The sequence below is a fragment of the Salmo salar genome, chromosome 17 (genome assembly GCF_965601325.2).
Source record: "Salmo salar chromosome 17, fSalSal1, whole genome shotgun sequence".
Lineage (NCBI taxonomy): Eukaryota > Metazoa > Chordata > Actinopteri > Salmoniformes > Salmonidae > Salmo > Salmo salar.
In genome coordinates this window covers 23,733,762-23,750,815 of record NC_138307.1, presented here as the reverse complement: position 1 = coordinate 23,750,815, position 17,054 = coordinate 23,733,762, and the positions used below count along the sequence as shown (strand labels likewise).

Here is a 17,054-nt window from a genome sequence, read left to right as displayed (position 1 = left end):
GTCAGGGTACCACATTGAGGGCCTGTAGGGGACGGTTGGGGACCATAGCGTGTGGAGGAAAGGGCTGAGGGGTGCGAGGCCTGGCCCTGTCAGCTGGCGTTAGTGGAGCTGTAGGCCTGGGTCAGATCGGAAGGGGGGGGACCAACAGTAGCACCATCATCACAAACAGGATCAGACCAGGGGGAGGGGCACAGGACCAACAGTAGCACCATCATCACTACCAGGGTCAGACCAGGGGAGGGGCACAGGACCAACAGTAGCACCATCATCACTGCCAGGATCAGACCAGGGGAGGGGCACAGGACCAACAGTAGCACCATCATCACTACCAGGGTCAGACCAGGGGAGGGGCACGGGACCTATAGTAGCACCATCATCACTACCAGGATCAGACCAGGGGAGGGGCACAGGACCAACAGTAGCACCATCATCACTGCTAGGATCAGACCAGGGGAGGGGCACAGGACCAACAGTAGCACCATCATCACTACCAGGATCAGACCAGGGGGAGGGGCACAGGACCAACAGTAGCACCATCATCACTACCAGGGTCAGACCAGGGGAGGGGCACAGGATCAACAGTAGCACCATCATCACTACCAGGATCAGACCAGGGGAGGAGCACAGGACCAACAGTAGCACCATCATCACTACCAGGATCAGACCAGGGGGAGGGGCACAGGACCAACAGTAGCACCATCATCACTACCAGGGTCAGACCAGGGGGAGGGGCACAGGACCAACAGTAGCACCATCATCACTACCAGGATCAGACCAGGGAAGGGGCACAGGACCAACAGTAGCACCATCATCACTACCAGGGTCAGACCAGGGGAGGGGCACAGGACCAACAGTAGCACCATCATCACTACCAGGATCAGACCAGGGGAGGGGCACAGGACCAACAGTAGCACCATCATCACTACCAGGATCAGACCAGGGGGAGGGGCACAGGACCAACAGTAGCACCATCATCACTACCAGGATCAGACCAGGGGAGGGGCACAGGATCAACAGTAGCACCATCATCCCTACCAGGATCAGACCAGGGGAGGGGCACAGGATCAGCAGTAGCACCATCATCACTACCAGGGTCAGACCAGGGGGAGGGGCACAGGACCAACAGTAGCACCATCATCACTACCAGGATCAGACCAGGGGAGGGGCACAGGACCAACAGTAGCACCATCATCACTACCAGGATCAGACCAGGGGGAGGGGCACAGGACCAACAGTAGCACCATCATCCCTACCAGGATCAGACCAGGGGGAGGGGCACAGGACCAACAGTAGCACCATCATCACTACCAGGATCAGACCAGGGGGAGGGGCACAGGACCAACAGTAGCAAAATCATCACTAACAGGCTGGATCACATACTGGCATGGCTCTACAGGGACCCCCAAGCAGCTGACTCACTCAAACACTCTCCCATACACATGTGCATACACACACACACACACACACACACACACACACACACACACACACACACACACACACACACACACACACACACACACACACACACACACACACAGCATAATGCACATGCACTCTGAGATACACGTTAACAAAATCATGCACACAGAATCCTACACATAATCGTTTACAACACACATTCATAGACAGATGTGACCCACACAGAGAAAACAAACACTGACAACACAAAAACTGTCAAACTCCCCACTGGTCTTCTCATTGGCTGTTGTACTGCCATACTCCTCACTGGTCTTCTCATTGGTTGTTATACTGCCATACTCCTCACTGGTCTTCTCATTGGCTGTTATACTGCCATACTCCTCACTGGTCTTCTCATTAGCTGTTATACTGCCATACTCCCCACTGGTCCTCTCATTAGCTGTTATACTGCCATACTCCCCACTGGTCTTCTCATTGGCTGTTAAACTGCCATACTCCCCACTGGTCTTCTCATTGGCTGTTATACTGCCATACTCCCCACTGGTCTTCTCATTGGCTGTTATACTGCCATATTCCTCACTGGTCTTCTCATTGGCTGTTATACTGCCATACTCCCCACTGGTCTTCTCAGTGGCTGTTATACTGCCATATTCCTCACTGGTCTTCTCAGTGGCTGTTATACTGCCATACTCCCCACTGGTCTTCTCATTGGCTGTTATACTGCCATACTCCTCACTGGTCTTCTCATTGGCTGTTATACTGCCATACTCCTCACTGGTCTTCTCATTGGCTGTTATACAGCCATACTCCTCACTGGTCTTCCCTTCCCAGTCCATACTTCTAAAGTAGGGTATAAAATGGTGCCGGAAGAAATGGCAGCAGTTTCAGGCGCCCAACCAGTTGTGCTACTATGTGGGTTTTTGCTTTATTTGTAACTTATTTTGTACATAATGTTTCTGCCACCGTATCTTACAGCAAAAAAGAGCTTCTGGATATCAGGACAGCGATCACTCACCTCGGATTAGACTAAGATTTTTCTACAACATGAATATCCTTCCAACAGGACATCCAAAACTGTAATATGCTATGTTTCATGGAATCGTGGCTGAATGACGACATGGATATTCAGCTAGCGGGATATACGCTGCACCGGCAAGATAGAACAGCACACTCTGGTAAGATGAGGGGGGGGCGGTCTGTGCATATTTGTAAACAACAGCTGGTGCACGAAATCTAAGGAAGTCTTTAGATTTTGCTCACTTGAAGTAGAATATATTGTGATAAATTGCAGGCCACACTACTTGCCTAGAGAGTTTTCAGCTATACTTTTCGTGGCTGTTTATTTACCACCACAGTAATACCAACATGTTTCAAGCAGACCACCATAGTCCCTGTGCCCAAGAACACAAAGGCAACCTGCCTAAATGACTACAGACCCGTAGCACTCACGTCCGTTGCCATGATGTGCTTTGAAAGGCTGGTCATGGCTCACATCAACGCCATTATCCCAAAAACCCTAGACCCACTCATATTTGCATACCGCCCAAACAGATCCACAGATGATGCAATCTCTATTGCACTCCACACTGACCTTTCCCACCTGGACAAATGAACACTTATGTGAGAACGCTATTCATTGACTACAGCTCAGCGTTCAACACCATAGTACCCTCAAAGCTCATCATTATGCTAAGGACCCTGGGACTAAACACCCCCCTCTGCAACTGGATCCTGGACTTCCTGACGGGCCGCCCCAAGGTGGTGAGGGTAGGTAGCAACACATCTGCCACGCTGATCCTCAACACGGGAGCCCCCCCAGGGGTGCGTGCTCAGTCCCCTCCTGTACTCCCTGTTCACCCATGACTGCATGGCCAGGCACGACTCCAACACCATCATTAAGTTTGCAGATGACACAACAGTGATAGGCCTGATCACCGACAAAGTCGGACAGTCTATAGGGAGGAGGTCAGAGACCTGGCCGGGTGGTGGAAGAATAACAACCTATGCCTCAAAGTAACCAAGACTAAGTAGATGATTGTGGACTACATGAAAAGGAGGACCAAGCACGCCCCCATTCTCATCGACGGGGCTGTAGTGGAGCAGGTTGAGAGCTTCAAGTTCCTTGGTGTCCACATCACCAACAAACTAGAATGGTCCAAACACACCAAGACAGTCGTGAAGAGGGCACAACAAAACCTATTCCCCCTCAGGAAACAAAAAAGATTTGGCATGGGTCCTGAGATCCTCAAAAAGTTCTACAGCTGCAACATCGAGAGCATCCTGACTGGTTGCATCACTGCCTGGTACGGCAACTGCTCAGCCTCCAACCGCAATTCACTACAGAGGGTAGTGCGTACGGCCCAGTACATCACTGGGGCTAAGCTGCCTGCCATCCAGGACCTCTACACCAGGCGGTGTCAGAGGAAGGCCCTAAAAATTGTCAAAGACCCCAGCCACCCCAGTGGCAAGCGGTACCGGAGTGCCAAGACTAGGACAAAAAGGCATCTCAACAGTTTTTACCCCCAAGCCATAAGACTCCTGAACAGGTAATCAAATGGCTACCCGGACTATTTGCATTGTGTGCCCCCCCAACCCCTCTTTTTACGATGCTGCTGCTGCTCTCTGTTTATCATATATGCATAGTCACTTTAACTATACATTCATGTACATACTACCTCAATTGGGCCGACCAACCAGTACTCCCGCACATTGGCTACCCGGGCTATCTGCATTGTGCCCCGCCACCCACCACCCACCAACCCCTCTTTTACGCTACTGCTACTCTCTGTTCATCATATATGCATAGTCACTTTAACCATATCTACATGTACATTCTACCTCAATCAGCCTGACTCACCGGTGTCTGTATGTAGCCTCGCTACTGTATATAGCCTCGCTACTGTTTTTTGCTGTCTTTTTACTGTTGTTTTATTTCCTTACTTACCTATTGTTCACCTAACACCTTTTTTGCACCATTGGTTAGAGCCTGTAAGTAAGCATTTCACTGTAAGGTCTACACCTGTTGTATTAGATCCACGTGACAAATACATTTTGATTTGATTAGATTTTGTAATCAGGTTATGGATTGGTGGGAGCATTTGATTCCCATTGGTGTGATTATATTGAGAGCTGTTTTATATCCTCTAAATGTCAGGCTATTTACATCCTTCACATAGGCAAATGGTTATTGATTCCAGCAATGAAAAATGGGGGAGCTGAATCAATCATAAAGGGAAAAGAAGGGGGATGAGGGAAGGAGGTCAGGTGGGAGAGGGAGGGAGAGAGAGGGAGTGTTTTTGTGTACATGTGCTTGTATATGTGCATATGTTTATATGTGTGTGTGTGTGTGTGTGTGTGTGTGTATGTGTGCTTGTTTGTGTGTGTGTGTTCTCTCTCTCTCTCTCTCTCTCGCTCTCTCAATCTCACACTGATGACTGACATCTTCTCTGACTCTTCCTGCATTAAAGCATTTCCCCAGACGTGTCCTGGTTCAGATGAAGGCTGTGTGATGCTAATAGAAATATTGAAGCTTGGGCAGGAAGGTTCTAGAACCCTCTTCCTTAATGATCTCCACCGTATGCTCCACCTCCCTCCCTCCCTCCCTCCCTCCCTCCCTCCCTCCCTCCCTCCCTCCCTCCCTCCCTCCCTCCCTCCCTCCCTCCCTCCCTCCCTCCCTCCCTCCCTCCCTCCCTCCCTCCCTCCCTCTAGATCTCTCTCTCCCTCTCACTGTCTCTCCCTTTCTTTCTCTTTCTCTCCCTTTATTCCGCAATCCCTCCCTCCCTCCCTCCCTCTAGCTCTCTCTCCCTCTCACTCTCTCCCTTTCTTTTTCTTTCTCTCCCTTTATTCCGCAATCCCCTCCCTCCCTCTCACACACATTTCCTCTAGCTCTCTCTCCCTCTCACTGTCTCTCCCTTTCTTTCTCTTTCTCTCCCTTTATTCCGCAATCCCTCTCTCTCTTCCTCTCTCTCTCCCTCCCTCCTTTCCACCACCCCAGGATCAGAAAAAGCCCCCAGCACCTCCCCCACTTCCCTCCCTCCCTGCTACATTAACTACAAACCTAATTTTCCCACAAAGAGAAGCCATGGGCTGAAAATTGGCTGGGACGAGTCATTAAACCCTCATCTCACCCTTCTCCTCCCCCTCCTCCCCCCATGACCCCCCTCCGTTATACAAATGACCACCCCACCTGTGTCGGTGATGGCAGATGTCGTCCCACCGCCTGCTGAGAAATGATTGGGGCGATGAGGGTGCTAATGCTGCGGAATAGTGGTGGTGTGTGTGTGAGAGTGTGTGTGTGTGTGTTGAGCTGGTAATTGATGGTGACTGGTCAAGACGCATGGTCAAGGCCAGGGGGAGAGGGGGAGGGAGGGAGGTGAAGATAGATGGAGGGTGGGAGAGAGGGAGGGGGAGAGGGGGAAGTAAAGAAAGAGGGAGGGAGAGAGGAGGGTAGGGGAGGTGAAAAAATAGGGATGGTGGGAAGGAGTGGGAGGTGAAGAAAGAGGGATGGTAGGAGGGGGAAGGAGGGAGGATGGTAGAGGTGAAGGAAGAGGGATTGAGGTAGGGAGGGGGGGAGTTAGGTAGAGGTAAAGGAAGAGGGATGGTAGGAGGGAGGGAGAGATGGAGGGAGAGAGAGAGGGAGAGTGTGAGCGGGAGGTGAATAAAGAGGTGTGTAGGTGGAGTCAGACTGTGAACATGAAGGATAAGGTGTGGTACCAGGAACCTGGCTGACTTCAGACGTGCTGCTCAAATGAGAAGGAATTATTGGAAGCATACCTGGGCGCCTGCCACAGAGGGGTTGGAGGAGGCATCCAATCACTACAAAGTGATCGGGGTCACTACACTCTAACCCTGTCTCTGTTTACTTCTCTGTCTCTGTCTGGAAGAGTTTGGGGCCCCACGTTTGACACCCTTAAATGTCTTTCTAATGGAAATGAGGACATTGTTCTCAGAGTGTACTGTAGTGTGGGTTATCTGCTCTTACCTTTATAATTGTGTTTGTCTGTGGTTTTCTATCAACTGGATGGCAATGGTGTTCTCTGACTCTAGCCTGGAATCCTACAGCAACAGGTCCAACTGCATTGAGAACAGCCAAGCAGAGCCACAGCTGCTTCGGCACAGCCCACACACAGCCGCACACACAGCCGCACACACAGCCGCACACACAGCTCCACACACAGCTCCACACACAGCTCCACACACAGCTGCACACACAGCTCCACACACAGCTCCACACACAGCTCCACACACAGCTCCACACACAGCTCCACACACAGCCGCACACACAGCCGCACACACATCCCCACACACAGCCCCACACACAGCCCCACACACAGCCGCACACACAGCCCCACACACAGCTCCACACACAGCTGCACACACAGCTCCACACACAGCCGCACACACAGCCGCACACACAGCCCCAGACACAGCCGCACACACAGCCCCACACACAGCCCCACACACAGCTCCACACACAGCTGCACACACAGCTGCACACACAGCTCCACACACAGCTCCACACACAGCTGCACACACAGCTCCACACACAGCTCCACACACAGCCGCACACACAGCCGCACACACAGCCGCACACACAGCCCCACACACAGCTCCACACACAGCTCCACACACAGCCCCACACACAGCTCCACACACAGCTCCACACACAGCCCCACACACAGCTCCACACACAGCCGCACACACAGCCCCACACACAGCTCCACACACAGCCGCACACACAGCCCCACACACAGCCCCACACACAGCCCCACACACAGCTCCACACACAGCTCCACACACAGCCGCACACACAGCCGCACACACAGCCCCACACACAGCCGCACACACAGCCGCACACACAGCCGCACACACAACTCCACACACAGCTCCACACACAGCTCCACACACAGCTCCACACACAGCTCCACACACAGCCGCACACACAGCCGCACACACAGCCGCACACACAGCCGCACACACAGCCCCACACACAGCTGCACACACAGCTCCACACACAGCTCCACACACAGCAGTATAGGGTCACATTGGACTGTGGTTTATTGGAAGAGAGTGTGAGTAGGTTTGTTACCTGTCAGCAGCACCACGTAGCTCTGTGAGGAAGGTTTTAGAGAGAGAGTTGAGAGGGCAGTTAGGCTTCACACATCCCCAATAGCAAGGATTCTTAGAACATTCATAACGTACTTCGTTCTGTTATGTATTCACACTTTATGATTACATTTGTCAAGTCTTATCTCTGTATTGCATGTATGGTATGATTGACTGCTTTCATACCTTGTGCAGTACATAGACAGATCCTAACAACTGTGATGGATGGCAATGACACTTCCTGACTCTGGCTCTTAATCACTTCAACAGGTCTCTGTTTCAGAATATCCAAGCCACAGCTACAACTGTTACAAATCCACACAGCTCCAGGCTAGTAGTCTGACTATTACTGTATAGAGTCACTCTGGACCGGCATGTATTTGAAGAGAGCCTTTACAGTATAGAGTCACTCTGGACCGTCATGTATTTGAAGAGAGTCTTTACAGTATAGAGTCACTCTGGACCGTCATGTATTTGAAGAGAATCTTTACAGTATAGAGTCACTCTGGACCGGCATGTATTTGAAGAGAATCTTTACAGTATAGAGTCACTCTGGACCGTCATGTATTTGAAGAGAGCCGGAGTAGGTTTGTTTCTCTGTCAGCAGCAGTCCCTAGCTCTGTGAGGGAGGATTTAAAGAGATAATGATGATAATGATGATGATGAGGGCGAGGGTGTTGAGATGCCAGTTAGACAGGCAAGCTTTTCCCTGGTAGACAGAGAGAACAGTAATGATGAGGGTGTTGAGATGACAGTTAGACAGGCAGGCTTTGTCCTGGTAGACAGAGAGAACAGTAATGATGAGGGTGTTGAGATGCCAGTTAGACAGGCAAGCTTTTCCCTGGTAGACAGAGAGAACAGTAATGATGAGGGTGTTGAGATGACAGTTAGACAGGCAGGCTTTGTCCTGGTAGACAGAGAGAACAGTAATGATGAGGGTGTTGAGATGACAGTTAGACAGGCAGGCTTTGTCCTGGTAGACAGAGAGAACAGTAATGATGAGGGTGTTGAGATGACAGTTAGACAGGCAGGCTTTGTCCTGGTAGACAGAGAGAACAGTAATGATGAGGGTGTTGAGATGACAGTTAGACAGGCAGGCTTTGTCCTGGTAGACAGAGAGAACAGTAATGATGAGGGTGTTGAGATGACAGTTAGACAGGCAGGCTTTGTCCTGGTAGACAGAGAGAAGGGGTAATGATAAGATTAGCTAAGACCTGTCACGGACACATGTAGCTCACATATTTAGTCAGTGGACAAAAAAACAACTTAAGTGACTAAATATTTACCAAGGAGCTTCCATGCCTAGCAAACAACACAATGAGAGGTGATGCATGACCTTACTCCGTTAAATAACAGCTGCTCTGTGAAATGCTGCACAGCAGATCTCTCCAGAACAGATCTCCTCAAATCAAGGTTCTTACCATTACGTCATCATGGACCTTATCGCAGTGCTCTCTTTGCATCAGGCATGTTAGTTAGCTAGAGGACACGCGTGTTCTGTTAGTTCTATTGGGGACAGGTATGTTGTATTGGTTGTGTTAGCAGGGCGTGCAGCCAGGTCACCTGTGATACGGGTCAGTATTCCACGTCCATCCATGTCTGAGGACACTGGGAGATGACGTGGAAACTGGCCACTAGGGGCAACAGTGAGGGCCGTTACCTTCAAGTAGGTTTTGGTTTAGCTAGGGCATGGTGGATGGGTGTAAGCATCTGCCTCCGGTGCCAAAGGTTGCATGTTTGAATCCAGCGATAAAGTCTATCCCGAACCTTAACCTTTACCTTAACCATTCAGAGTTTATGCCTACAATGTGCAGTTTTGTCACTCAACACAACGCCAAAGAGGTCTCACGTTTTGAGGCGGTGTGCAATTGGCATGCGGACTGAAGGAATGTCCAGAGCTATTGCCAGAAAATTGAATGTTCATTTCTTTACCATAAGCCACCTTCAATGTCGTTTTAGAGGAGTTGGCAGTATGTCTAACCGGGCTCACAACCGCAGACCACGTGTATGGCGTTGTGGGGATGATCGACATGTACGACAGCGTGTTCCAGTTCCCGCCAATATCCAGCAACTTCGCACAGCCGTTGAAGAGGAGTGGGACAGCATTCCACAGGCCACAATCAACAGCCTGATCAACTCTATGTGAAGGAGATGTGTCAACCTGCATGAGTTCAGATGGTGGTCACACCAGAAACTGACTGGTTTCCTGATCCACTCCCCCACCTTACCTATTTTTTTAAGGTATCTGTGACCAACAGATGCATATCTGTATTCCCATGTGAAATCCATAGATTAGGGCCTAATTCATTTATTTTAATTGACTGATTTCCTTATATGAATTGTTGCATATTGCTTTAATATTTTTGTTCATTATATTTCCACCTATCTTTGCCCACCATCAGTCTTCCAAGTCAAATGCAATTCTAGACCTAGAGCTCCCCACCGTCCTACTGCGCTACTGTAGCTAAAGTATCAGATTGTTAACCATCATTTGCCATCGACTCGCCACCTCACACCACTGCTCTGCTTTCATCCAGTGTGGCTCCGGTCAGCCACTAAACCGTTGTACAGTTACTCACTGTTACACTCATAAACCTGTCAACTGACCCCCATACAGGTCAACAGGAGGTTCTACAGAAGTGAATTGGACACATTTTTCCCACTTCATGAAAAAAGGGTTTCCTCTCATAACTGGGCGGCCGGACGTGAATGAGATTATGGGTAATCCGGAGGTGAATGAGATTATGGGTAATCCGGAGGTGAATGAGATTATGGGTAATTCGGAAGTGAATGAGATTATGGGTAATCTGGAGGTGAATGAGATTATGGGTAATCCGGAGGTGAATGAGATTATGGGTAATCTTGTGCGGGACACATGGAGGGCGTCAACCCCTGGGAAAAGGCTTTTGGTGGTGGTTGAGTCATGGAGGAGGAGATGAAAGACCTCAGTGTCTCACACACACACACACTGGCACACAGACACAGGCACACAGACACAGGCACACAGACACAGGCACACACACACACACACACACACACACACACACACACACACACACACACACACACACACACACACACACACACACACACACACACACACACACACACACACACACACACACACACTAATAACAATACCGTAAACACTTTACATTTAGAACTGTAGGACAACAACAAGTATCACATCCTGTCTCACTGGTGGTGAACCGTTGTTTCATGAAAGGAGAGCAGGGTGAGAAGAAACATGAAGAAGATGACAAGGACAGAGAGGAAAGTGGAGGATCAATCTAGTAATGAGAGAGAGGTGGAGAGATATGTAGAGAGAGAGGTAGGAGAGAGGTGGAGAGAGGGGTGGATAGAGAGATGGAGAGAGGTGGAGAGAGAGCTGGAGAGAGATGTAGAGAGAGAGGTGGATAGAGAGCTGGAGAGAGAGATAGAGAGGTAGAGAGAGAGGTGGATAGAGAGGTAGAGAGAGCTGGAGAGAGAGGTGGAGAGGCTTTGCCTTTATCTCAGATCACAAGTGGCTCTCAAATGTGCTCTACCAATGTCTCAGTAAATAACAGCCTCTCCCGAACATGCGCCCGTGCACACGCACACGCACTCGCACACGGTTGACAGCAGAAGGAATTTTTTGTCCTCGTCCAATGAACTGGGTGAGAGGATAAAGTCGTAATTGAATTGGGGTGTTTGCGGTTCACTAATACAGCCTTGCTGATGTAATCCTCCTCTACAGAATGTAACCTTCATTTAACTAGACAAGTCAGTTTAGAACAAATTCTTATTTACAACAAATTCACATCACATCCCCCAGAATTCCCCCAGAACTCTACTGTTGCCAAGTCGCTCTCTCTTTCTATCTCTTTATTTTTCTCTCCACCTATCTTTTTTTACCATCTCTTTCCATCTCGCCCTCTTTCTTTGACGGTGATCTCTCTCTCTCTAACTCCCTTCCTCCATGTCTCTCACTGGGTAAAATAAATTAGTTCTGCCAAGAGCCACGCTCCTGCTTGGGGAGTGACACGGCCACAGATAGTCTGCCTATTGTTCCCGTTGGCAGCCTCTCTGGGCATCAAATGGACGTTCTCTCTCCCTCTTTCCCCTCTCCAACCCAGTGTGTGAACTCTTGGATGTGACGGCTCAATTCTTACACTACCACCGCAGGGCTGCAGATGAGAGAGATAGTAGGAGAGAGAGAGAGAGAGAGAGAGAGAGAGAGAGAGAGAGAGAGAGAGAGAGAGAGAGAGAGAGAGAGAGAGAGAGAGAGAGAGAGAGAGAGAGAGAATCTAGACAGCTCTACAATGGGACAGAAAGAGAGCAGTTTGCAGTGAGTCAGCATGAATATTGATATCTCCAGCAGGATCCAGTTGTACTGTTGTCAGACCACTCTTCAGTTTAGTGAACCTGTATCCATGCCCACTATATCCTGTTGGGGGACGTGTGTCTTATTCTTTAAACTTAACAAACGTCACAGAGGTAGAATGTATGGCGCTCTGTGCTAGACAATTATTCACAGGGTTGAACCCCACCTCACCAAGCCTCATTCTCTATTGTGATTGGAGGATGGATAGATAGATCAGACCAATAGAGTGTCTGATTGGTTAGATTGGTACATGTCTGTGGCTATTCCTCTGTCCTCTCCTAGCAGTCTCCTGTCTGTCTGTCTGTCTGTCTGTCTGTCTGTCTGTCTGTCTGTCTGTCTGTCTGTCTGTCTGTCTGTCTGTCTGTCTGTCTGTCTGTCTGTCTGTCTGTCTGTCTGTCTGTCTGTCTGTCTGTCTGTCTGTCTGTCTGTCTGTCTGTCTGTCTGTCTGTCTGTCTGTCTGTCTGTCTCCTCTCACTACTCTGTAATGTCTCAGCCCCTTCTCTACCCTGCTACACTACACTACACCCCTCAGGGGCTCAATAAGGACTTATTACTGACGCCCCCGCGTCACCTTATGAGCTCTGAGCTGGTTGTAGAAGACAGTTATAGGGAGTACACAGCCACACACACGTGCATGCACACACACACACCCCAACATACCAATCAAGCCTATAGGGTCTGTCTGCAATCTCTTGTATCACACTAGCGTTATGTTTGTGTACACACACACACACACACACACACACACACACCACACACACACACACCACACACACACACACCACACACACACACACACACACACACTCTCTCCACAGGTATCCTAATGTAATGAAGTGATGTGGAGAGAGTTTGATCATAGGCCAGGTGGCCTCGCCGCAGTTACATCCTCATAACTTCCTCCCAAATGACACGCTGTTCCCTTTATAGTGCACTACTTTTGACCAAGACCCATAGGGCCCATAGGGCTCTCTATGTTTACCTACTGTAATGTTGGTCTCTATGTTAACCTACTGTAATGTTGGTCTCTATGTTTACCTACTGTAATGTTGGTCTCTATGTTTACCTAGTGTAATGTTGGTCTCTATGTTTACCTACTGTAATGTTGGTCTCTATGTTTACCTACTGTAATGTTGGTCTCTATGTTAACCTACTGTAATGTTGGTCTCTATGTTTACCTACTGTAATGTTGGTCTCTATGTTTACCTACTGTAATGTTGGTCTCTATGTTAACCTACTGTAATGTTGGTCTCTATGTTAACCTACTGTAATGTTGGTCTCTATGTTTACCTACTGTAATGTTGGTCTCTATGTTTACCTACTGTAATGTTGGTCTCTATGTTTACCTACTGTAATGTTGGTCTCTATGTTTACCTACTGTAATGTTGGTCTCTATGTTTACCTACTGTAATGTTGGTCTCTATGTTAACCTACTGTAATGTTGGTCTCTATGTTTACCTACTGTAATGTTGGTCTCTATGTTTACCTACTGTAATGTTGGTCTCTATGTTAACCTACTGTAATGTTGGTCTCTATGTTTACCTACTGTAATGTTGGTCTCTATGTTTACCTACTGTAATGTTGGTCTCTATGTTTAACCTACTGTAATGTTGGTCTCTATGTTAACCTACTGTAATGTTGGTCTCTATGTTTACCTACTGTAATGTTGGTCTCTATGTTTACCTACTGTAATGTTGGTCTCTATGTTTACCTATGTAATGTTGGTCTCTATGTTAACCTACTGTAATGTTGGTCTCTATGTGAACCTACTGTAATGTTGGTCTCTATGTTTACCTACTGTAATGATGGTCTCTATGTTTACCTACTGTAATGTTGGTCTCTATGTTTACCTACTGTAATGATGGTCTCTATGTTTAGCAGTGGGGACTGAAAGATAGAACCCAGAACTCAATAACATTTTGTCTGTGTTAAGGACTCTCTCTCTGTTTGAATGACTCTCTCTCTGTGTTAATGACTCTCTCTCTGTTTGAATCTCTCTCTCTCTCTGTTTGAATGACTCTCTCTCTCTCTCTCTCTCTCTGTTTTAATGACTCTCTCTGTTTGAATGACTCTCTCTCTCTCTGTGTTAATGACTCTCTCTCTCTGTGTTCGGGCTCCCGAGTGGTCCAGAGGTCTAAGGCACTGCATTTCAGTGCTAGAGGCATCAGTACAGACCATGGTTCGATTGCAGGCTGTATCACAACCGGCCGTGTTTGGAAGTCCCATAGGGCGGCACACAATTGGCCCAGCGTCGTCTGGGTTAGGATTTAGCCGGTGTAGGCCGTCTTTGTAAATAAGAATTTGTTCTTAACTGACTTGCCTAGTTTAATAAAGGTTAAATAAAATTAATAAACACTTTCTCTCTGTGTTAATGACTCTCTCTCTGGTACAAACGTACACACACATCCTCCAGTAGTGCCTTTGGCCGTAGTGGCAGCTGCCAGTTCATCAGTGAAGGTGTTTGATGGGTGGAAATAGGTGCTTGTAATGAGGTGTCATGTCCAGTGGAGAGGCTAGAGGGCTAAAGGGGATGTGTCAGGACCTGTTAACCCCTGGAGCACCATGGTAGCCACCCTCCTCCTCTACCCAGGCATAGCAGCTGGGAATCGGAGTCAGCAGGGTGGGTGAGGGGGTAGGGGGCTAGGAGTGGTGGTTGAGGTGAGGGGGTAGGGGGCTAGGAGTGGTGTTTGGGGTGAGGGAGTAGGGAGTAGGGGGCTGGGAGTGGTGGTTGGGGTGAGGGAGCAGGGGGCTAGGAGTGGTGGTTGGGGTGAGGGAGTAGGGGGCTAGGAGTGGTGGTTGGGGTGAGGGGGTAGGGGGCTGGGAGTGGTGGTTGGGGTGAAGGGGTAGGGGGCAATGGGTGGTGGTTGGGGTGAGGGGGTAGGGGCTAGGAGTGGTGGTTGGGGTGAGGGGGTAGGGGGCTAGGAGTGGTGGTTGGGGTGAGGGAGTAGGGGGCTAGGAGTGGTGGTTGGGGTGAGGGGGTAGGGGGCTAGGAGTGGTGGTTGAGGTGACTGAGTATGGAGTAGGGGTCTAGGGGTGGTGGTTGGGGTGAGGGAGTAGGGGGCTAGGAGTGGTGGTTGTGTTGAGGGGGTAGGGGGCTAGGAGTGGTGGTTGGGGTGAGGGGGTAGGGGGCTGGGAGTGGTGGTTGGGGTGAGGGGGATAGGGTGCTAGGAGTGGTGGTTGGGGTGAGGGGGTAGGGGGCTAGGAGTGGTGGTTGGGGTGAGGGAGTAGGGGGCTAGGAGTGGTGTTTTGGGTGAGGGGGTAGGGGGCTGGGAGTGGTGGTTGGGGTGAGGGGGATAGGGGGCTAGGAGTGGTGGTTGGGGTGAGGGGGTAGGGGGCTAGGAGTGGTGGTTGGAGTGAGGGAGTAGGGGGCTATGAGTGGTGGTTGGGGTGAGGGAGTAGGGGGCTAGGAGTGGTGGTTGGGGTGAGGGAGTAGGGGGCTATGAGTGGTGGTTGGGGTGAGGGAGTAGGAGGCTAGGAGTGGTGGTTGGGGTGAGGGGGTAGGGGGCTAGGAGTGGTGTTTTGGGTGAGGGAGTAGGGGGCTAGGAGTGGTGTTTTGGGTGAGGGAGTAGGGGGCTAGGAGTGGTGGTTGGGGTGAGGGAGTAGGGGGCTAGGAGTGGTGGTTGGGGTGAGGGAGTAGGGTGCTAGGAGTGGTGTTTTGGGTGAGGGAGTAGGGGGCTAGGAGTGGTGGTTGAGGTGAGGGAGTAGGGGGCTAGGAGTGGTGGTTGAGGTGAGGGAGTAGGGGGCTAGGAGTAATGTTTGGGGTGAGGGGGTAGGGGGCAAGGAGTGGTGTTTTGGGTGAGGGAGTAGGGGGCTAGGAGTGGTGGTTGGGGTGAGACATAATAGAGGAGCCATGGCTGTATTCACTCACACACAGGGACACTCTCCATTCCACCCTCAAACACTCATTGTTATGGCTGGTTTTCATTATTACCAGTGATGTCATCTACCACATGGGCACGGCCACCACTAATACTACCAAAGACCTGTAATATCAGAGGTAATGAGAAGACAGCAGTCAAACCTTCTGTAAAGGTCAATGAACTTCATTATAATTTATTTCATTAAATGGCGGTGGGATCGTGGAGAGCCGGTACTGTAGGTCAATGCCTTTGAGGAATCAAGTGTTTACCACCTCTCCAAGCTCTGTCATTGTCAAGGGTCAGGTCTGGAGCTCTCCACGGTGACATTAACACCTCTGCTCTCTCCCCCTGCTCCTTTCTCTCTCCACGGTGACATTAACATCTGTGCTCTCTCCCCCTGCTCCTTTCTCTCTCTCCACGGTGACATTAACATCTGTGCTCTCTCCCCCTGCTCCTTTCTCTCTCTCCACGGTGACATTAACATCTGTGCTCTCTCCCCCTGCTCCTTTCTCTCTCTCCACGGTGACATTAAAACCCTGTGCTCTCTCCCCCTGCTCCTTTCTCTCTCTCCACGGTGACATTAACACCTCTGCTCTCTCCCCCTGCTCCTTTCTCTCTCTCCACGGTGACATTAACATCTGTGCTCTCTCCCCCTGCTCCTTTCTCTCTCTCCACGGTGACATTAACATCTCTGCTCTCTCCCCCTGCTCCTTTCTCTCTCTCCACGGTGACATTAACATCTGTGCTCTCTCCTCCTGCTCCTTTCTCTCTCTCCACGGTGACATTAACATCTGTGCTCTCTCCCCCCGCTCCTTTCTCTCTCTCCACGGTGACATTAACATCTGTGCTCTCTCCCCCTGCTCCTTTCTCTCTCTCCACGGTGACATTAACATCTGTGATCTCTCCCCCTGCTCCTTTCTCTCTCTCCACGGTGACATTAACATCTGTGCTCTCTCCCCCTGCTCCTTTCTCTCTCTCCACGGTGACATTAACATCTGTGCTCTCTCCCCCTGCTCCTTTCTCTCTCTCCACGGTGACATTAACACCTCTGCTCTCTCCCCCTGCTCCTTTCTCTCTACTTTACTTTCTCCTCATCCCTCTCTTTCCTTCTGTATCCCCTTTCTCCCTCTGTCACTCTCTCCCTCTCTCTCTTTCTTTGTCTCTCTCTTTGTTTCTTTCTCTCTTTCTCTGTCTCTCTCTCTCTGTCTCTCTCTCTGTTTGTGTGTCTCTCTGTCTCTCTCTGTCTCTCTGTCTCTCTGTCTCTTGAATTTTTAAATGTAACCTTTTTTAACTAGGCAAGTTAG

General features: G+C 49.8%; 1 protein-coding gene across 1 annotated transcript in view; it reads left to right on the top strand.

Moving 5' to 3' along the window:
• The window catches only part of LOC106574937 (receptor tyrosine-protein kinase erbB-4), a 534,764-nt gene that overhangs the window by 231,185 nt on the left and 286,525 nt on the right, over positions 1–17,054 (top strand). The window lies entirely within an intron of this gene.